General features: G+C 36.1%; 1 protein-coding gene across 2 annotated transcripts in view; it reads left to right on the top strand.

The window, feature by feature from the left end:
• Positions 1 to 422: 422 nt before the first annotated feature.
• LOC150110125 (uncharacterized) overlaps positions 423 to 22,873 on the top strand; it is a 156,927-nt gene continuing 134,476 nt past the window's right edge. Inside the window, exon 1 of one of the 2 annotated variants that reach the window (XM_090391576.1) lies at positions 423 to 442. The gene's annotated coding sequence lies outside the window, so the exon portion shown is untranslated. Of the gene's footprint in view, positions 443 to 12,386; positions 12,686 to 22,873 lie in introns of those variants that run through there. The other variant, XM_090391584.1, reaches the window with a different exon arrangement.

Raw genomic sequence — 22,873 nt, 5'->3', positions numbered from 1 at the left:
TTATAAGGAAATACCGCAATTTTTTTTGCGGAGGAGGGACAGGAAATCGGAGGCAATCAGACACAGATCAAGATACCAACCGAAAAAATCATTTTATTATAAATTTCATATTAGGGTGAAAATACAGTTAGCATCGCGGAATTCACACTCCAGCTTGGATATCAGGATCCCTTAAAACTTGGATTTGTGGTGCACTAGTAGAGGTGACCGGTTATTGAATAAATTCAATCTTGATAATATGCGACGATTAAACAAATAATAATATATCAATGTTGATTGCCTTTTGCCCGAAAACCGGAGGTTTGTTCTCAATTGAAATTTTACCTACGACATAAATATGCTGTATTTTTTTTAACCACTAGATGGCAAATAGTGAGTTTGAAAGTATGTAATGAGGAGCGTACTTTAAATGCTTCAACGTTGAGAAAGTGAAGATGTCGGGGTAGGTGTTTGGCTCTTATCTTAATGTTTGAGGCTATAGGTACTTTTCTAATCGTTCATATATTCAAATATATTGGTGGTTTAAGATGCATGACCCAGTTTTAAGCTCGGACATTCAAAAAAATAACTATGTAAGAGAAACATGAGTTAAACATCACCCTTCATTGCGAGATAATAATTTTTAGGTATAATATTTAAATCATATTCACGCTTTTTGTATAAATTAATATAATTTTCTAATGTTAATATAAAAATGATGTTTTGGTACGTTTCGGAAAGAAGGGGGGATAAGAAAGAACATTAATAATAATAAATACTAAATATGTGTAAGTATATCAAATAATAAAGTACTAAATATGGGAAGATTTTCCAGTCATTTTTGAACTCACTGTTTCCAACAATGTTATGCTCTTTTTATACAAATCTGAAGTTTAGTCCTCCAATCAAGCGTTTATAGTCCATCATTGTCATAATTGTTTCAAATGTAAAAAAATAAATAAAATCGCCCACTGGGATCACATCCTGTGAACAAAATGGGTGTGATAATATGAATTTTCAAAAGTGACTTAGCGATTTAAATGGGACCAGTATGTTCGAGTATTGTTTTGATGGAAAATGACACAGTTTGTTAACATGCCTAATCATTTTCTTTTCAGTTCTTTAACTTTCCAGTTACAGTAGAACCCTTTTCTATTTCAAGGAATAACTTTCACTCTTCCAGCTGATTTTAGAATGAATTTTGTTTTGTTTTGGGAGACATTATTATTGGATTATCCCTTTGATTTGTCCAAAATAGTAAACCTAGGTTTCATTCATAGTTATTTTTTTCATTAAAAACATCTTTATTTTAATTAAATCAGAAGTGACTAAAGCCTGAACATGTGCTTTGATCAATTGTGATAAGTTTAGGGATTCATTTGCATTTAGATTCTTAAAGATAGCTGTTATGTATGTATTCTTCTAAGTTGAAACCTGCACTTATCTCAGTCCTGTTTTTCTTGCAAACAACTACACTTTTGATAACATCTGTGAACAATATGAGATTACTGTAATTTCATTATTTGTGATCTCTAGTCATCCTGAGTATAAACATAATGCAACTATAATCTCTTCAACATTCAATAATTTATTATTTTTCTTTCACTCTAGGTTGTTTTTTTTTTTAAACCTCTGAACACCTGTTTACACTACAAAAATCACAAATCTATCCAAACATTCAATACTATTCTTTCATATTCACACTTTAGAGGGCCTACATATCAAAAATGCAAACATTTGTTAAATAAGAGCAAAAGATTAAATATTTAGAATCAATCTGATCAAAAAATAAATTTTAATGAATAAATATATAAATTTATAAATTACGTATGTCTTTATTTTATTACTCATCCAGTTATCTCCAGCCCATCAACAGAGCATCCAGATATGCACAGTAATAATTAAATTCACTCATCTTTTTGATATTTTGCTGATTTTGTCATATAAAAACCATATATTTACATATTTTTTCAATTTTTGCTGCTGTAAAGGTATATTTGTCAAGGTAGGATGATAGAATTTATTTTATTTAACAGTTTGTTAGCTTGATTTATACTTTTTAGATATATGGTATGTGGGCCTCCATTTGTACTTTGCATTACTACAGGTCCTCCCCCTCTGCAGGAGAGACCTGTAAAGAATAGTAAATAGCAGAGTTTAAAATGATTGTCAGGCATACAAAAATATTTTGGAAAAATTTGGAGAAAACAGCAAAGCTAATAATGATGGCAAATATCTGTTAGATTTCTGTTCAGGACATACTGGTTATTACTAACACAATGTTCCAAATGTGGAACATTATGTTATATAAAATGTGGATAAAAATACATGGAGAGAAGAGGCAAGGAATAAGAAAAGTCTTATTGACTGTGTTATTGTTGATATTGATGTTTTCTCACTGGTGTAGGACAATAGTGCACAGAAGATTTGAAATTAGAACTGATTACATTTAGTCTTGAGCAGGATAACATTAAATTTTTATATTGAAAAGAAGAACATGTAAGAAAGTTTTAAAGTGAGTGAAAGTTGTACAGCTCTCAGATGTGAACTGACACAAACATTATTCAAGAAAAAATGAGAGTTTGAGAACAGGAACCAAACCATGGAGATTCAGTGGCAAGCCCTGAAGAAAACACTGATCGATTCAACCAGAGAGGTATGTGGTGAGGTTGTCTGCAAGGATAGAAAAATCAGAACTAAATGGTGGACACAGGAAGTTAAAAAGGCAGTAAAGGAAAAGAAGAAAGCATATCAAAAGTTCCTGGCAAATAATTCAGCTTGTGCTCTTAGATGATATAGAGACAAATGTAAGAAAGCTAAACATTGTAACACTAACTAAATAAAAGTCATGGAAAGACTTTGCTAAGAACATAGAAAATAAATATCAAGAAGGTGGCAAGATATTCTGGAGGTTGTTGGAAAAGCTCAGAAATGGAAGAAAGTGTGTTGTAAAAGGAATTAGAGTTGATAAAGGTGTGATATGAAAACTGGAGAAAAAGATATGAAGTATGGAGTAATTACTTTGAAAAATTGTTAAATGAAACTAGCAGTGATGACAGCACAGTGATAAAAAAACACTGATCAAGCTTACATTCAGCAATACTTTACGTATATCTATACTTTAAGTAGAAAAGCCATCAAAGGCCTGAAATGTGGAAGGGCAGCAGGAGTAGATGTTATTCAACCAGGAATGCTCAAGCATGGAGGTGTAAAAGTCTTACAGTGGCTGCACTGCATAGTTCAGAAGGCCTGGACAGAGGGGTGAATTCCAGATGGTTGGAGTAGAGCTCTCGTAGTACCAATGTATAAAAAGGAAAATAAAACTTAATGTGAGAATTACAGAGGTATTTCTGTATTGAATGTTTGTGGCAAGATTTATGCACGTATACTTGAGATGGGTTATGGAAGGTCAGCTTGGTGAAGAACAAGCTGGATTCAGGCCAAAGAGAGGTTGTCAGGATCAGATCTTCACTTGACAACAAATAGTTGAAAAATCATGGGAATATAACAAAGATCTCTATTTAAGTTTTGTAAATCTGGAAAAGGCATATGACAAAGTGCCAAGAGAGATGCTATTCAATATGTTACAGTTGTATGGTGTCAATGGGGCATTATATCAAGCAATCTTAGTCAGTAGTTAGAATTGAAGGAAGTACGGGAAGATGGTTTAATGTTAAATCTGGTATCAGACAAGGATGTACATTATCCCCTCTGTTATTCATTATTTATATGGATCACATTATCAAGGAAAGTGATTATTATTAAACCTGATATCAAAATTGGAGATGTTAATCTCAGCTCTTTACTTTATGCAGATTATGTTATACTTTTAAATAAATCTGGTAAAAGTCTGCAAGATTCCCTGAATAACTGTTGTAATAGATATGGTATTGAAGGTCAACAACAAGAAGACAAAGATAATAAAAATAGGTAGAAACATTGCAAATATCAACTGCATTGTGAATGGAGAACCTATAGAATAAGTAAAACATTTCAGCTACTTAGGCACGATTTTTAGTGAAGATGGTCAATTAAATATAGAAATAGACAACAGAATCAGCAAAGCTGGTATGGTGGGAAGTCAACTGAATAAATTTATATGGAGTATACAAACCAATTTTAACTTATGGATCTGAGAGCTGGGTTAGAAATAAAACACTTGACCAAAGACTAGAGACTTCAGATATGAGAGTCCTGAGAAAGATTAAGGCATGAACAGATGGCATCAATGGCAATATCATATTAAAAATGAGGATATTAGGAAAGAACTTGACATTGTTAGCATTCAGGAATGTGTTAGCAGAGATCTCAGGTGGTATGGTCACTTAAACAGAATTGAGAGGAAATATTAGCAAAACCAGCGTTTTCTGTCAGGTTGGCATTAAAAAGACCCAGAGAAAGACCAATCCTATCAATCCATATAGGTGGATTGATACAGTAAAAAGTGCTTTAGAAGACAGAAATATAAGATCTGATAATGTTGGGGTCTTGACAGGTAACAAATTGATTTGGAGGAAAATTGTAGATAAGAAGTTAGTAATGATGTAAGTTTTTCATGTATACTATCATATACTGTACACCCCTTGAGGGTACATGTCAGGAATTTGATGATGAGGCAGAGGGTAACAGATGGGCAAAGAAAGTAAAATAGATAATTACAAGCAACTAAGCTTAACAGTGAAGAAGAGTATGAAAAACATTGTTTCATAATATTTTTTGAACACGTTTCTCTCTGACTTATCGTTGGGCAGTAATTATTATTGTATATGGGCACCTCCATGGAGTCATAAGACTTGTTGTGGTTACCCCAGCCTATTAACACCATATCTATCATAACTATCCTTAACATACAAGCATTCATAACTGACTCAGGCAACCTATTCCATTCATTCTCGACGTGAAAATCTAGTTCTCATGCCATTACTAACTGCACTGTTATCTCCTTTCAGGGCTGACCTCTTGTTCTGCCCTTTCTAGCCAAGTGCTGAAGCATATCCCCTGCATCAATCCTATAAAATCCTGTTTATATGTAACTTAAATGTTTCTGTTTTTTCGCCTCTCCCAGCTTATAGAAACCACAAACTCTGTCTATCTTCATATGGAGCATTCCACACTACTCACCATCTTGGTCACTCATTTCTGGATCCTCTCTTCTACTTCATCCCCAAGAACATCAAGTGACTAGACCATATGTGGATGTATCAAGGCCTCATAAAGAGGAATAAACAACTTTCTTGTCTCTTTATGTTCTTCAATATCCAAGTAATCATATGTACTGACAGCTTATTTAAATTATACTGCAACTCTCCACATTGCCCACTGTTATTCTACAAATTTCGCATTATCAGCAAACAACTGAATATTTCCCTTCAGATTACTTCCTATATCATTTATGCACAAATTAAATAGTAATGGCTTCACACAGAACCTTTCAGCACACTACTAGTCACATGCCTTCTCCATGATTCTGCTCCTCCATATACCACTTTTTGGTATCTATCCATCAGCCACTCTCGTATCCATATAACCATCATATCTATCTCCATTTCTCATCCCCCCTCCAACTCTGCCTTTCCTAAAGATTACAACCTTCAGCTGTTAGCAAAATATGAGCTGACTTCTCCTTTCTTTCATTCCTTATGCCTATACACAGCACTAGTGTGCTATAGGTCTTGTGGCAGTGCGTGTGTGTGTAACAGTCCCATGTGGAACTCTGAATGCATTTGCAAAATCCAGCAGAATCATTGTGTAGCCATTCCCTTGATCCAACTCAGTCGTTACCCTATTATAAAATGTTAATAAATTACTAAAGGATGACTGACCCTTCACAAAGCCACATTGCTCATCATAGATTGTCATATTCTTATATGCCCATTCCTGAATTCTCTTTTTCACCAGCTTTTCCAGTACTTTTTCCACCACTCCTGAGATACTGATTGGTCTATAATTTGCTACTGGAGTCTTAGTGCCTCACTTATGCAAAGTAATTATTTTGTCCTCTTTCCACTTCCTTGTAATTCTGTCAGAGCTAAGACTTAAAGAGCCTGATCAGAGGCATTGCTAGTTTTCTTGCAACTTCTCATAAAATGTGAGCTGATATCCCATATAATCACACCACTGTATTTACATCGAGATTCAGCAATATCCTAAGAACATCCAATTCGTCCACCTCTCTTCCCACACCAGTCCCTGTCACATATACTATCTATCAATAATTGTCCAGACACTTTAGCAATTTACAAGTGATACCTATTGCAAAGTAATTATTTTGTCCTCTTTCCACTTCCTTGTAATTCTGTCAGAGCTAAGACTTAAAGAGCCTGATCAGAGGCATTGCTAGTTTTCTTGCAACTTCTCATAAAATGTGAGCTGATATCCCATATAATCACACCACTGTATTTACATTGAGATTCAGCAATATCCTAAGAACATCCAATTCGTCCACCTCTCTTCCCACACCAGTCCCTGTCACATATACTATCTATCAATAATTGTCCAGACACTTTAGCAATTTACAAGTGATACCAGCAGGCAAACTCTAATATCGGGTATGTCCACCTTTGGCTTTGATCACCTCCCTTTGAGGGATGCTTTCCACCAATATGCAGCAGGCATCATGTGGAATTTGTCTTCATTCCTCCATCAAAGCAACACTGAGTTCAGCAACAGATCAAGGACGTGCTGCTCTGCACCTCAATTGCCACTCCAATTTGCCCCCACAAGTGTTCGATGGAGTTGAGGTCAGGATTCTGCACTGCCCAGGGCAGTCACTTATCACCCATCTCTTCATAACCATTCTATAACAGCTGCTGCTTTGTGGCATGGAGCATTGTCATCTTGATAGTAACACTGGTCTGTTCCATAAAAACTCCATAGTGTAGGCAGCACCTGATTATCTAGAATACCAAGTTCATGAGCTGCCTTCATGGAATCATGGACAATGACCAGTGGTCTCACTCCAAACCAGCTGAATGCACCCCCACACCATTACTCCTCCACCACCAAACTTTACTGTGGGTAGACACTCTGGTAACAATTGTTCACTAGGCTGCATCAGACTGGAAACAGGAACCATGATTCATTGCTCCAGAGTACCATTTTCCACTGGTCAATTGTCCAGTTCACATGCTCTTTCCACCAGGCCAGAAGAGCCACCTTGTTCATTGTTGTGATGTTCGGCTTGTGTACCGCTGCTCTTCCATGGAAGCCATTAAATGGAGTTCTTTTCATACAGTATTAGTGCTCACCATGGTGTTATTGGCGCTGTGGAACTCATTACAGATAGTCTGTGCCAATTATAGCCAGCTTTTGTGTGCCACCCATTTTGACACCCTCCTCTCCCTGTCAGTCATTTTTGGTGACTGCCCTAGGTGTCCATTTGTTGATCACATTGCCAACCATTGATTTTGGATGCTCCAGTTGAGTGGTAATGGCATGTAGGACATGCCACCAATGTGACAGCCTATGAGACACCTCTCTTGAAGTCACTGAGTTCGTTTCATGTTTCCATACCACTTGTATTCACTATGATGAAATACTGCTTTCTACTATCTGTATACCAGTTTTTATGTTATTAACAAACCTGTTATTTGAAGCAATTTCCATAACTTCAAATAACTGGGGTATCTGGACAATTATTGTTAGATCGCATATGTCACAGCAGTAATCTCACTTGGATGATATACCCTTGCAAAGCCCAACTGTTTTGTTTCTTTTGTCACCTCGCTACTATCAGCATTCATTAAGGTTATCCTTCTATAGACATTCTTCTTACTTGCCATGTAGCAAAAGAACTCTTTGGGATTTCCTTTGGCCTGCTCCTCTGCTAGTTTATTCTCATAATCTGATTTTGCCTTTCTTACCAGCTGGTCATCTTTCTTACCAGACTCTTGTATTGTTCATAAGCTTATCACCTTTCTCCTTATAAACCCTCCACAACAATTTTTTTTTTTTTTCAGCTCATGCTTAATGATGCTACTCATCCATCTTACTCCTACCTGATTACCCTCCTGACCTTAGGTGTACAATCCGATATTGTTTCCTCCAGATGCCCCTTAATTATCTCCCGTGCACTGCTAACATCCTTCCGTTGCAGATTTTTATGCCATGGCTCAACTTCAAGCTTGTGATAATCATCTGTCTTGTAATTCCACATATACCTCTCCTTGACAGAATATTCCTAATGCTTTACAGCATCCCACGTCAAGACTTCATGGTCACCCTCTCCGATCAGAGGCAGTGTAGCCACCTTGGTTATGGATAGCTTTTCTAATCCTATAACCAGATCCAATACTCTTAAGCCAAGTCCCTCCATTACATGCTACCTCAAATAATTATCTCTTAGTAGGTGTATAAATTCCATTTCCTTCCTGCCACTTGATCTTTCTTCCATCCAGTCTATATCCCCATGGTTGAAGTCCCCCATAGTAATTGCTTGACCAGCATTCATACTAATTTGCTGATGGATCTCTTCCTGATCATCTCTGGAACTCCCCCCCCCCTACCTCTATAGCAGCAACCAACCATATATTTTCTTATATTGGCCTTGATCTCGCAATAGACTGCTTTGAATGAACAGCACCCTCCTGCCTATCTCCTATACTTTTTGGCTGCATTTCATCTATCATCAGCTTTACCCCTCCTTCATCCTATCATTTCTATCTTCCTTGAAATATTAAATCTTTCGCACTCTCTCTGTAATCCTCTTCACTGCTTTAATAGTACATTCCACTCATTCTGCTGATATAGAGAAATCATGCAATGTTTAGATATCCCAAGCTTTAAGATCATCTGCAACCAGTGCTTTAAACACTGAATACTGGGGCAAGGATAACCTGGTTATTGTTAGTGCCACCAAGATGCATTCTTGCCTTTCCTCTCACAAACGGGATTTCAGTTCACTTATCCTTTCCCTCAGTAATATGCAAATTTCCAGACAGGATCAAACAATACTAATCTTATACAAATCCCCAATCTGCTCATTCTTAGAATACTGTTCACATGTTTGGAGTGGTGCACCTGAAACATCCCAAAAACTTCTCAGTCCCCTCTAGAGGAGAGCAAATCAGTTCGTAGATGATCCCTCCCTTATTAACTCATTTCAACCTCTAGTTCACAGACACTTTTCAGTTTTGTCTTTTCTACAGGTACTTTCATGATCACTATGTGACTTAATTGGTAACCATCATTCTTCCACTTTCTGTTTGACCTGTTAAAACAAGATCACTTGCCATCTCTTTTCGGTAAAAATTGCAAACACCAAACCTATTTCTCATCTTCCTCTTTTATGCCATCTATCTTTGGCAAAAGCCTTCATGTTCTCTACAACTACAATCTCCAACTCTTCAAAAAAAAAAAAAAAAAAAAAAAAGAAAGAAAAAAAGTCAAATTTCTTTTCCAACCCTCACCTCTACTCCACACATAGCACTTGATGTGCTATAGTTTCTCCTACCTCTCGTGTATGAGATAAGTATTAAAAAAAAAGCTAGGTCATATGAATACATTTATTTTTAATATCCAACAATGATTTCAGGATAAGAAAAATGTATGAAATGGTTGGGTTTTTTTTTATAACTTTCTACTGTTATTTTAGGTAATACTATTTCATGTCATTTCTTGTCTTCTGCAGTTATTCGTAGCCTTTTCTAAGGGAACTTCCTCTGTAATTCTCGCATTGTTTCATTTCCTTTTTTTTTTTTTTTTAGATAGATACTGTACGAAGGTGGTCTGAAAAGTTCTCAGCCTAACAATGAAAATACGAATTTATAATTTGAAAATTATTTTCATTTTTCAACATAATCTTCCTTGAGACTAATACATTTATTCCAGCACCATTATCCCATCCCTGTAGTGGTTCTCAGTAAGATCTGCAAAATACCCCTCTACAGCTGCAATGACCTCTTGATTTGAAGAAAAACGCTGACCAGCGAGGAAGAGCTTTAGTTTTGGGAAGGGATAGAAGTCAGAGGGAACCAAATCTGGGGAATAGGGTGGATGTGCCAACAATTCGTAGTGCAGATCCCTTAATTTTCCCATTGCCAAAAACACCTTTGTGGGCAGGTGCATTGTTCTGATGAAAGATGATTTTTTTTCTTCTGCAAACCAAATCTTTTCTCATGAATTTTTTCATCTAGTCTGGTTAAAAGATTGGAATAATATTCCCCAGTTATTGTTTTACCCTTTTCAAATTAATTAATAAACAAAATGCCTTTAGCATCCCAAAACACCGATGCCATGACCTTTCCTGCTGATGGAACCGACTTTGTCTACTTTGGCGCAACAACTGGCATCTGTCCACTGTTTTGACTGCTGTTTGGATTGTGTAATGGTGAATCAAAGTCTCATCCATAGTAATAATTGATGCACAAAATCAGTTTTATTGTTGTTAAAACACTCCAAGCACTGTTCAGAGATTTTCATGCGAGTGCGTTTTTGATCTGCTGTGAGCAAACTCGGCACCCATCTTGTGCAAAGTTTTTTCATTTGCAATTCTTCGTGCAAAATGTATCCTGCACGTTCTTTTGAAATGCCTATAGTTTCAGCAATTTCACGCACTTTGACCTGCCGGTCATCCAATACATATCGTGCACTTGATCAATGATTTCTGGTGTTTTTATACTTTTTAGACGTCCTTCATGTGGATCATCTTCAAGGCTGGCACGGCCATGTTTAAACTCGGCAGCCCATTTCTTAATTGTCAGAAATGAAGGAGAAGACTGTCCATAAACTTTTATGAACTTTGAATGAATTTCTTTTGGCATTAAACCTTCTTTTATAAAGAATTTTATAGCTGCACGATACTCAAATTTATTCATTTCAATGGATGCAGACAAAACTTTTGCTTCAGTCAGCTGTATAAAACATACTGCTTGATAGAATGACTTGCAATTTCTCATGGATGCTTATGACAGATGTACCAACTTAGAAAAAAAAAATCTCTTGCTGATAGTGTTGCTATCTGTGGTCGAAGCCAAGAACTTTTCAGACCAGCCTTAATAGCTCTACTCCAGTAATCTGAAATTAATTTAGTTTCTGATTTATTTAGTATAGCTACTGAAACTTTTCTGCTTCCATATTTGAGCATTTCTGGTTAAGGTATCATCTATCTCAGTTACCTTTCCACATTTCAATAGCTTATTCCACTTTAAGTAGTGATGCATACTCCTGTTTGCATCTCTCTTGAATATTTTCTGTTACTGTTCTGTCACTTGTTTGATTCAGTAATATTTTAGAGTAATTATTCTCTGATTGCTCCACACATCAAAAATATCTTCAGTTTTTATGCTACCTTTATCCTCTGATTCATTTCTAACATTTTCAAAATGTGAGCTGATATCTCATCTAATCCCACAGCTGTATTTATATTAATATTCTGTAATATCCTAAAAACCTCCACTTTATCCATCTCTATTCCCACATAAGTCTCTGTTACGTATGTCACAGCATTAACCTCACTTGTATGATGTAACCTTGTGGAGTGGTCACTCAGTAACTTAACTGTTTTATTTGCTTCTGTTACCTCATGACCATCAGCACTCATTAAAGTTATTCTTCCATAGTACAGCAATCCCTTGATTAATGCACCTCCGATTAGTGTTTTTGATTAGTGGGACATTTTTTTCTATACCCAAATTCAATTAGTACGCCTATATACATCTTAAAAATAAATGTTACAGATTTTAAAAATTTTCTATCTATACATTTTTTATGGCTAACTATTTTAAAAAATCAATCTCCAGGATGGAATAATTTAGATACTGATTTAAATCATTTTACAAAGTTATTTTTTAATACACTATTTCCATGTGTTAAATTGTAAATGAAAATAATTTATATATTATAATACTTCATTCATATTTAGCATAATCCACCATGTCATAAGCAAGACTTATAAATATTATTTGTTGTTAGTCTCTTGCTTGTAATACATTATTCATATAAATGCTTTGAATTTTGTTTGTTATTAATTAATTATTTAAAGAATATGTAATAATAATGAAAAGACTATATAAATGTCATTCATTTTAATTAGTTTATTCTGTAAAATTTCTTATAAGAAACTATGTGTATGTAACTTTAAATGTGTATTATATGAATTGTGATATATCTTTTTTATTTCTGTATGTAAGAGTGATTTTATGTAATTCTTCTGATTGGATTTGATTGGCTGCTGAAGGAGAAATGGAGTTTATTTTAGTTAACTCGTGCTGAGAATGTGAGCTACTGTGTATTAACAGAGAGGTGAGTGGATATAAGCTGAACTGGTTAGAACCAGATTTTGGTGGGAAGAAGGAACGTAGTTGATCGGAAAACGAGAGTAAGTAGGGGAGAAGCCTTAAAGAGAGAGAGAGCATAGAGACTGGTTGTGTGTAACAGAAGGGGGGGGGGAGTTGATATACGCCATAAATAGACTACGAAAGGACCGGGAATCAATAGGCATCGTGAATTACTTCTATGGGAGTTCTGATACTACAGTATTTTCCAAGTGGTTTGTGGAAGAATAGTGCAGAACCGAAGTTAATACATAGAAGAAAATAAGGAATTAGTAGATAACTGAAATCTAGTGCATCAAGACTTGTATATTTCTGTGTCTATAATTCAGTTATTATAGTGGAAGATTTTTTTAGAATTGTGTTGCCATAAAGAAAAAGTCAACAAGAATTTCAAATGTGCCTTTGAGAATTTGATGTGTAGAAACAGTAACCCGGTAAGAGTTGTCTTTTCTGTAAGCTGTGAAGCTATAACTGTTAACTCCGTCAGATATATTTTGGCCTTAGCTGTGGTGTTATGTCAATTAATGGTCGGATGTTAGATGTACTAAAGTACTTTCCCCTCGAAATAATAAGTCTCATGTTGTTCTATTACATGTTAGCAGACTGAGAAAGATTATAGTGTAGCCTGTCATAAGATTAATTATTGTTGTAACATTTGGAAGGTCGATCTTTTAAGAACTATTTCCAACTTGATTGACTGAACATATAAAACTGATAAATGAATGTTTGATAATTTATGGATTGTGATTATTCTGAATACTTTAAACTGAGCTAATATATTTATATGATTCATCCAATTGGTTAGAGCGAAATATGTCAGAGAAATACTAATGCTTTGTGAATTAGCAATTGTTAACATTAGTCATGATCCTCAAACCTAATTGAGAAGTTATTAATGTATGAATGTGAATTCTTATAATATTTTAATTGGATAACCTTTTGCAGATAGTTATGCTTAAATGTATATATTGTACTTTTCCACATTAAATGTTTTCTTTTGTTGAGTTAAACTTGATGTTTTCTGATTTTCTTTCATTGCACCACTCATAAAATTATTCGGACCTATGCGGAAGCCTTAAATACTAGTAATAACCTCGGCCTGAAGATAAAGTGATAATATAAGATTAGTTGATGATTGATTCCTCTATATTATTTAGACTAATCTGAATATAGGGTGGCACAGTATAATATAAATTTCCTTATATTCAGATGAGCATCAATCAACAATAACCAAGTATAACGGAAATTAAAGAGGTAAAGATAAGAATAAATAACCAACATAAATGGAACAGTTAGCTAGGTAGGACGACACAACGCATGTACATTATGTTCCAAATTTACCACCAAAATTTATGTTCCCTGCTAATTACATAGCAGATCACATCTGTGCCTCCTTTGCAACTGTTTTCCTTACTTTTTATTTTAAAGTATTTTCCGAACCTTTCATGATTAGTAAAGGAATTAATGAGGAAAAAAATGTGAAAAGAAGTGTGAAAATGATTGAAAAAGTAATCTCACTGGAAGAAAATTTTGAAATAATAAAGAAAAATGAGCAAGGCGAATCCAGAACAAAGATGGGACAAAAACACAAAAATGGATCTACTATACGAGCAATTTGAAGCAAAGCTGCTGAATACAAAGAGAAAGATAAGGTTACTTCGAGTTCATCATGCATGCATGCATGCACTCAAAAGCAAAGTATTATCATGATTGAATTAGAAAGACTGCTTTCTACATGGATCCAAGATTGTAACTAAAAATGGATCTTGCTAAGCACTGACCTTATTAAATCAAAAGCATTAAGTCTGTTTGCAACCTTGAAAGAAAGGGCTATCAATGATGGAAAAGAAGAATTCCATGCTAGTGCTGGGTGGTTTCAGCATTTCAAAAAGAGAAATAACCTTCATAATGTTCTAATCATAAGCGAAGCTGCAAGTGCAGATAAGGAGGTGGCTGCAAATTATCCAGAGATTTTTAAGAAGGGGGTGGGCAATTGTGACCAACAAATCTTTAATGTTAATGAAATGAGCCTTTTTTTTTTTTTTTGGAAGCGAATGCCTTCCAAGACTTTCTGGCCAAATCGGAGGAATCTCAGCTTGGTTATAAAGTCACAAAGGCGAATGAAATTACTGCTAACAATATGCGTGCCGTTTGAAAGCACATTCTTCCACATTGTGCAAATGATTTTAGAGGCTTTTCAAATGAATACATACATACATACATACATCTTCAAGACCCACCTTTCCTAATTGGGTTGTGGGGGCAACAGCAGCAAGAGGAACTTCCAATGGTCACGATCCTCTGCCACCAACCTCAGGTGTTCTGGTGGGATTCCCAAACGTGTCCACCCAAGGTTTTGGATATAATCTATCCAGCGAGTCCTTGGCCTTCCACGTGGCCTCCCACCCTCTGGTTTGGCAAAGAGGGCCTGCTGAGGGATCCTCTCTTGTGGCATTCTGACCAGGTGCCCGTACCAACGTAACTGTGATCTCTCTCAACACGGAGAAGCAGCAGTTGAGTATTGAGGGTTTCCCGAATTGCAGAGCTTCTGACCCTGTCGAGTCTTGTCAGCCCCACAACCCCACAACCTCATTTCAGCCGCTTGGATTCGTGTCCGAATTCTTTCGATCATTACCCAACTCTCATGACCATAGGTGAGGATGGGGAACATAGACTGTATTAAAGACAGCCAGCTTTGCCTTCTGACTTAAATCCTGCTTCAATACTACCGAACAGCCATGCTCCCACAATATTGAGCTTGCTAAGACAATTCGAGTATCTAGCTCTACGGAGGTTATCTGTGGAAGAGCTAAGCAGAACTAGGTCATCTGCAAAAAGCAGACGTCCAATGCTATGTCTTCCAATTCTAACACACTTACTGCCTCGGCTGTGCCTATCAATCCAGTCCATAAATATTATGAAAAGGAGAGGTGACAGAACACACCCTTGGCGGAGACCAACGGAGACTGTGAAAGGTTCAGACTTTGTGCTGTTTACCCTGACACAAAACTCTGGGCATTCATACAGGGACTTGATGGCAGCTAATAGTTGGCCATCCACTCCGTACTCCTGTACTACTTGCCAAAGCTTATCCTGGGGAACCCGGTCATATGCCTTCTCCAAGTCCACAAAACATGTGTAGACATTCTTGGCATATTCCCAAGATTTCTCAAAGACTTGCCTTAAAGTTAAGATTTGGTCAGTTGTGCTTCTACCAGGATGAAAGCCACATTGTTCTTCCTGGAACTTTGGCTCAACTATGCTCCTGCACCGTCTTTCCAAGCACTTAGCATGCACTTTCCCAGGCAGGCTGAGCAGAGAGATGCCACAATAGTTACTGCAATCCCTCTGGTCTCCCTTCTTAAAGACTGGTATTATTATGCCTGTCTGCCATTGCTTTGGTGCTCGCTCAGATATCCAAGCAGCCTGATACACTCGAGTCAGCCAGAGAACACCGTCTCGATTTAAGGCTTTTAGCATTTCGGGCCGAATTTCATCATTGCCAGCAGCCTTGCCTGATTTTAGCGATTTTATTAGTAAATGGACCTCTTCTGCTGTGAGACTAGTCATTGTCCCGATCTGCACCTAAGCATCTAAGAACGAAATTTAGATGCACAGTAGGAAGATCCTGAAGAATAAAAAGAAAATTTAATCACTGACAAGCCCAAAGAGATTTCACAGAAACAATTTGAAAATATTTTTTGTTCAATCGAAGTTTTTAAGTAGCAATGATTAGAGGCTGACCATGATGAATAGAGAGAAGCAGTAAAATTTGCAGAAGTAGTAGAAGAGGCAATAGGGCCATACCATCAGTTGTATGAAAAAAAGAAACAATGTTTCTTTTTTTCGTAATGTTTCTTGAATGTAACCAAACTACATTAGCTGAATTCTTTGTTAAGAAGCAGAATAAAAAATGTATATTCCGAATATGTTTATTGTCTTTCAGCTTCAGAGTTTTCCTTTAATTAGGCCCTCAGATATACCCTAATTGTTTTATAAAATTAAGGGTAAAAAGAACAAGAGGAACGAATTATACTTTTTCCCATAGATTATTATATTCAATTAGTGCGTTTTCGATTCATACACATGTTTTAAAGAATGCATTAAGTGCATTTATCGAGGGATTGCCGTAATTCTTCCTTTTACTTGCCACCTGTTGAAAGAACTCTTTGTGATTTCCTTTGGCCTGCTCAGCTAGTTTCTTCTTGTAATCTGAATTTGCCTTCCTCACCACTGATCACTTTTCTTGCATGACCCTTATACTGTTCATAAGTTTGCTGGTCACCTTTGTTCCTTATATACCACAACATTTTCTTTTTCTAATGCTCTGCTTAATGATATTAACTCCTACCTGATTAACCCTCCATACCTCAGGTATACAATTTAATATAGCTTCCTCTAGATGCCCTTACTGTTTCCCATGCACTACTAACATCCTTTGCTTGCAGGGTTTTATGCCATGGCTCATCTTTGAGCTTCTTTCTAAGCTTGTCATAATTACTTGCTTGTAATTCCACATATACCCTTTCTGGGCAGAATATTTCTCATGTTGTACAATCTCCCAAGTCAAGACTGCATGGTCACTTTAATCAATTGGAGGCAATGTGGTCACCTAGATTACGGATAGCTCTTCTGATCCCATGACCAGGTCCAATAATTTTGCACCTTGAGTCTCCTCCATCACATGCTGCCTCAAGTAATTATCTCAGTAGATATATAAGTTCTATTTCCTTCCTGCCATGTGATCTGATTTTGTACACAAAAACAGTTAGTTATAACAAATACACTATTTCAAGCTCCAAAAGAAGATACACTGGAAAGCACCTGGGATTCAAATAGATATCAAATAGATTATATATTGGTCAAGAAAAGATACAGAAACCAAATAAAAAATTGCAAAAGCTATCCAGGTGCCAACATTAGTAGTGACCATAACCTTGTCTTAATGAAAACAGAACTGAAACATAGGAAACAAATCCAAAGATATAAACCAATAAGATATAACCTTGAAAAATTAAAGAGTAAAGAAGTAAAGAAAGGATACCAAGAGGCAACTGATCATAACATTCCAGAAAACATAAATAGTCAGAATAATATTAAAAACCAATGGAATATGATTAAAGAGTTAATTACAAATTCATCAAATCAATTATTGAAAAATGCAGAAAAAGAAAAAAGAAAACATTGGATAACAGATGAAATACTTGGCCTTATTGATGACAGAAGAAAATATAAAAATGCTGTTAAAGAAGAAGATGCGGCCAAATACAAATATCTTAAAAATCAAATTACAAGAAAATGTAGACAAGCCAAAAAAGAATACCTGGAAGAATAGTGTAATAACATAGATGAATTATTTAAAAAAGAAAACATAGAGAAAGCCTATAAAGAAATTAACAAACTGACTTTCAAATTTAATAAGAACAGCAAAAACAATGCCATCAAAGATGAAAATGGAAAATTACTAATAGAATCTGAGGATTCTATTAGTAACTTTTCTATCAATTAATAGCCCAAATCTATGATAGTGGAGAAATACCAAAGGAGTTTATGAAATCAACCATAATACCATTACCAAAAAAGAAGAATGCAAACAAATGCAGCCAATTTAGAACAATAGCTTTAATCCCACATGTTAGCAAAATTCTGCTAAAAATTATTCAAAATAGAATTTATTCAAAAATAGATTATCTATTGGATGAAGACCAGTTTGGATTCAGAAAGAATAAAGGAACAAGAGAGGCAATACTCTGTTTAAGAACAATAATAGAGAGAAGATTAGACCTTAGTCAAAATACTTACATTTGCTTTGCTTCCTTGATTTAGAGAAAGCGTTTGACAAAGTAAACCAGCAAATACTCCTAAATCGTCTAACTAATATCGGTAAAGATTGAGGGACAGGAAAATAATTTATCAAATTTACAAAAATCAAAATGGACAGATTAAAATCAATGATAAGGAGAAAATAATGAATATCAGGAGTGGAGTAAGACAAGGATGTATAATTTCACCACTTTTATTTAATTTATATATTGAAAAGGCCATTCAGGAAACTAAAGATAAAATAAATAGTGGCATAAAGATAAATGGTGAGCAAGTCATGTGTATAAGATTTGCTGATGACATAACCCTTGTAGCAGAAAACAGAAGAATGTTAAAACAATGCTAGAATTACTAAATAATAACCTTGAAAAATATAAAATGAAAATCAACACAGGTAAGACTAAAATCATTGTTACAGGCAAAATCCCTATCAATACAGAGCATACAGACATCAGCGGGGAACAAATAAAACAAGTGAAAAGCTTTAAATATTTAGGAAGCCTAATAACAGAAGATGGCAGAACAAGAGAAGACATAAGATCAAGAATAAACAACGCAAAAGCCCAATTCTCTAAGATGAAAAGCATTTTAATAGGAAACCTCAACAGACAATTGAAAAAAAAAATTAGTAAAGACCTTGATATGGAGCATTGCACTGTATGGATGTGAAACCTTGATTCTAGGCAGAGAAGATGTAAGAAGATTGGAGGCTTTTGAAATGTGGTGCTGGCGTCGTATGAACAAAATAAAATGGACAGAAAAAAAATCAAACCAACAAGTCCTGAGAGAGATAAATGAAACAAGAACTCTAATAAAATCGATCAAAATTAGAAGGGTTAGGTGGTTTGGACATATACTTCGACATGATGGACTTGTGAAAAGAATAACTGAAGGCAAAATAGAGGGGAAAAGAAGAAGAGGCAGACCAAGGAAAAGCTAAAAGCTTTCTTGACGAAGTCAAAGACAGCACGGGTTTGAGGAGTCACCAGGAGGTTAAGAAGAAAGCCAATGACAGAGCGGAATGGAGGAAATTGCTGCTGAGCTACCAGTCCCAAGACTGATGCAACTGATGATGATGTGATCTCTCTCTTCCATCCAATCTCTATCTCCATAGTTGAAGACCCCCCCCCATAATAATAATAATAATAATCACTCATCCTGCATTCATACTAATTTGCTAAATGCATATCTGCCAGATGATCTCTTGAGCCCCCTGGTTAATAGCAACTGATTTTATATTTTGTCCTATTGGCCTCAGTCTCCTCGCTTGTTTAGTATATATGCAGAGGACATCATGTGTGAAGCATTGGATGAGCTCAGGAGAGGAATTAGGATAGGTGGTAGATTGATCAGCAATCTGAGGTATGCTGATGATATAGTACTCCTTTGTAATGACATGGAAGAACTAGGACTAATTCTTGACAAAGTTAACAAGATCAGTAATAACAGAGGACTTCAACTCAATTCTAGCAAGACAAAGATCATGGTTCTCAAAGGAAAAACAAACAGAGAAGCTCTTGAGAAACAAGTGTACCTTAATGGAGAAAGAATTGAGGAAGTCAGCAAGTCTGAGTACCTGGGATCCATTATTAATGTGAAGAATTGCTGTTCAGAAGATGTCAGAAAAAGGTTAGGAATGGCTAAAACACCAGTCAGAGACCTGTCTAAAATCTGGAAGGATGGATCTACCTTCATGGGAACAAAGTTGAGGATTTTGGATGCAGTTGTTTATCCTACAGCGACGATGGATGCGAGACTTGGAACCTAAAGAAGTCCGATAAGAAACGGATATCTGCTTTTGAGATGTGGTGTTACAGAAGGCTGAGGATATCATATACTGAAAGGCGTACAAATGAATGGGTGTTAGAAAAGATCAGTAGAACTTTAAGGCTCCTTAAGGATATTGACAGAAGAAAGTTAAAATATTTTGGACACACAGAAAGGATGGAAGGAGGACTTCTCAGAACAGTAATAGAAGGTAAAGTTCCTGGAAAAAGAGGCAGGGATAGACCATCAATGAGATGGATGGATGGATGGCGTGTGTGGAGTGACTGATCGTCAGAGAGTTGAGGCTGCCAGAAAAGCAAACAACAGGACTACATGGCGAGGCCTGGTATGGAACATCACCGAGCATCGGAGTGACCATACGGCATCTGTAGATGCCCAGTGAACATATTAGTAGTATACTATTGGCCTCAATCTCACACTAGATTGAGTCAGAAGAACTTTCATATTCATGACTGACTCCTACCTTTTTTTTTTTTGTCTGCAATTCATCTGCTATCAACAGCAGTACCTTCTCTCCATCCTATTTTCCATTAAAATATTAAACCATTCACATTCTATCCCAATAGCGACATCATCTGCTATTAGCCAAGTCTCACTAATGCCGGACTCTTGGTGAGGTTGCACTAATCATTGTCAAAAACTCTTCCCTCTTGTTCCTGATACTTCTGGCATTAGTATATAGAAACTGCATCCCTTTAGGCCATCCCAACCATCTTCACTTAATGAATTTGATTATCTTATTCAATATTTTGAATCAGAAATCTTGAAAGACTATATTCTGCACTTGTTGGTCATTTTCACACTACTTACTTCATGGGTGCCTTCACACACACATCCACCCTAGTTGCTTAAGTTATCCTGAATTTGCGTTTCAGTATGCCCGGTGATCAAAGCTCTCTCTAGACACCTAACACCAAAACCATTTAGATGCAGTCCATCTGCTTTATACAAATCTTCTTTCCAACAAACACAGGCCATTGGTCCACAACTTCTACATCATTTCTTCTTCACAAAAACTGTGTATTGATTCTTTTGCTGTCATTGCCCTTCTCTTGAGTTTGCATTTATCATAGCGTTGCAGGAGACTTACAATTTTACCTTCTCTTTCTTCATTTTTGCTTCATCCAACAACTTCACATCCTCCCTCATAGAATGCTTCTTACCACTCAGAATATTAGTTCCAACCAAGACAGTTAGTTCTTTCGTCTTACCTTTTTTTTACCAAATTACCACTTAGCCAAAAAATTAGCGAGTGTGGCACTCAAGGAATTGATAGGTCATTCCCCTTCTTACATAAAAAAAAAAAAAACACAACATTTCATAAACAAAATTAAAAACATTACGCTCAACAACCAAGATTTATTAGTCAGACACCAATGTCCCGATCATTGATATTATCTTGCTCCTACAGAACATTTTTCCACACAACATCACGGCCCTCTGCCTACATACTCTGCTCTGGATATTTCGTGTGGCAAAACAATTTTTACCTTCAAAAAGAAGGTACAGCCATGGGCTCACCACTCCCCCCTCCCCCCAGTAGCTAACTTTTATATGGAAGACTTTGAGCAATGAGCTCTAGAGTCAGTGTGCCTAAAGCCCAAAATTTGGCTCAGTACGTCGACGATTTTTTCACCATTTAGCCCCATGGCTGCGAAGCACTAAATAGATTCCTTAGCCACCTGAACAAACAACACAAACGTATCCAAATCACCATTGAAATAGAAAAAAAAACTCTTCTGTTACACTTGTCACACGTCTTCCCTCAGGCTATCTCTCCTTAGTCAACCACAAATCTACACACACACAGGATAATACATACCCAAAAATTCTTATCACCACCCAACACACAAACTAGGGGTCATAAGCACTCTTAAACACAGAGTCAAACTATTTGTTCAAATGAACAAGCTCTAAACCCGGAATACGAGATCATCAACCATACATTTATAAAAAAATGGATACAGTAAAAAAAACTATTCACAAGATCCTCCACAGAGATAATACTGAAAACAAAAAAGATTTCAAGAATGCTATTGCCATACCTAATGCTTCTGCCTGGTATCTCTACTTGGGCCTGGCTCCCACTGAAGAGACCTTAATAAAGGTCGAAACTAGTCTGGGTAGTGGCCTTTCCCTTAATGCATAACATTAGACATATCCACAAGGAGATGTGTTTTGCATTATAGGAGATACTGAGATAGGAGTGTTGGTAGCTTGCTCCACCTTTGCAACGAGTTGCCCTGGTGTTGTACCACCTTAACCCAGTCCTGAAGATACTTTCAGGTGCAAACTTTGTTTGCTCACACTTGGATAAAGGATTAAACTAATTTTATCATACATAGGGGAAACAGGGCGAACCATCCCAATTAGGAAGGACGAACACAAACGACACATTAAATACCTCCATTTTGGAAAAACCGGCCTTTCTGACCATGCACTCCAAACATACCATAGAATTGATTGGAAAGGTACCAAGTCCCTACACCGTACCAAAACCTGGTTCCAGAGGAAATTTAAGGAAGCATGTGAAATGCTCAAACATAATCCAAATCTGAACAAAAATGATGGTCTAACCATTCCAAGAATGTGGAGGACCCATTTGCAACCTTTATAGCAACCAGAACAAGCTAAAGAAAAATCTCAAAGAAAAATTCACCAAAGACTTGGTGAATTTTTTTTTTTTTCTTTCCTCTCTTCCTTAACATTCAATATCAAATTGAACTGTAGAAGCCCAGAAGAAAATCGTAGTATAACAATCTGAACTGTACAAATCCAGAAGAATCTTAGTACAGGAGGACTTTAGCAGAGTTTATTGTACTTTTTTATTTATTAATTTTTTATATATATATATATATATATATATATATATTTTATTATGTTTTATTTATTTATTTTTATTTTTTTTATCACTAGAGGTCAAGGCTAAGAAAAAGATCAATTAACAGCATAGATTTAATTTACCTTTATACAGTGCAAGAGCATGTATCTTGGTTTCCTATACACATGTA

The sequence above is a fragment of the Typopeltis vanoorti genome, chromosome 1 (genome assembly GCF_054136105.1).
Source record: "Typopeltis vanoorti isolate ZY-2024b chromosome 1, IOZ_Tvanoo_1.0, whole genome shotgun sequence".
NCBI lineage: Eukaryota > Metazoa > Arthropoda > Arachnida > Uropygi > Thelyphonidae > Typopeltis > Typopeltis vanoorti.
The sequence above is the reverse complement of the archived record's forward strand: the minus strand, read 5'-3'. Positions and strand labels throughout refer to the sequence as shown.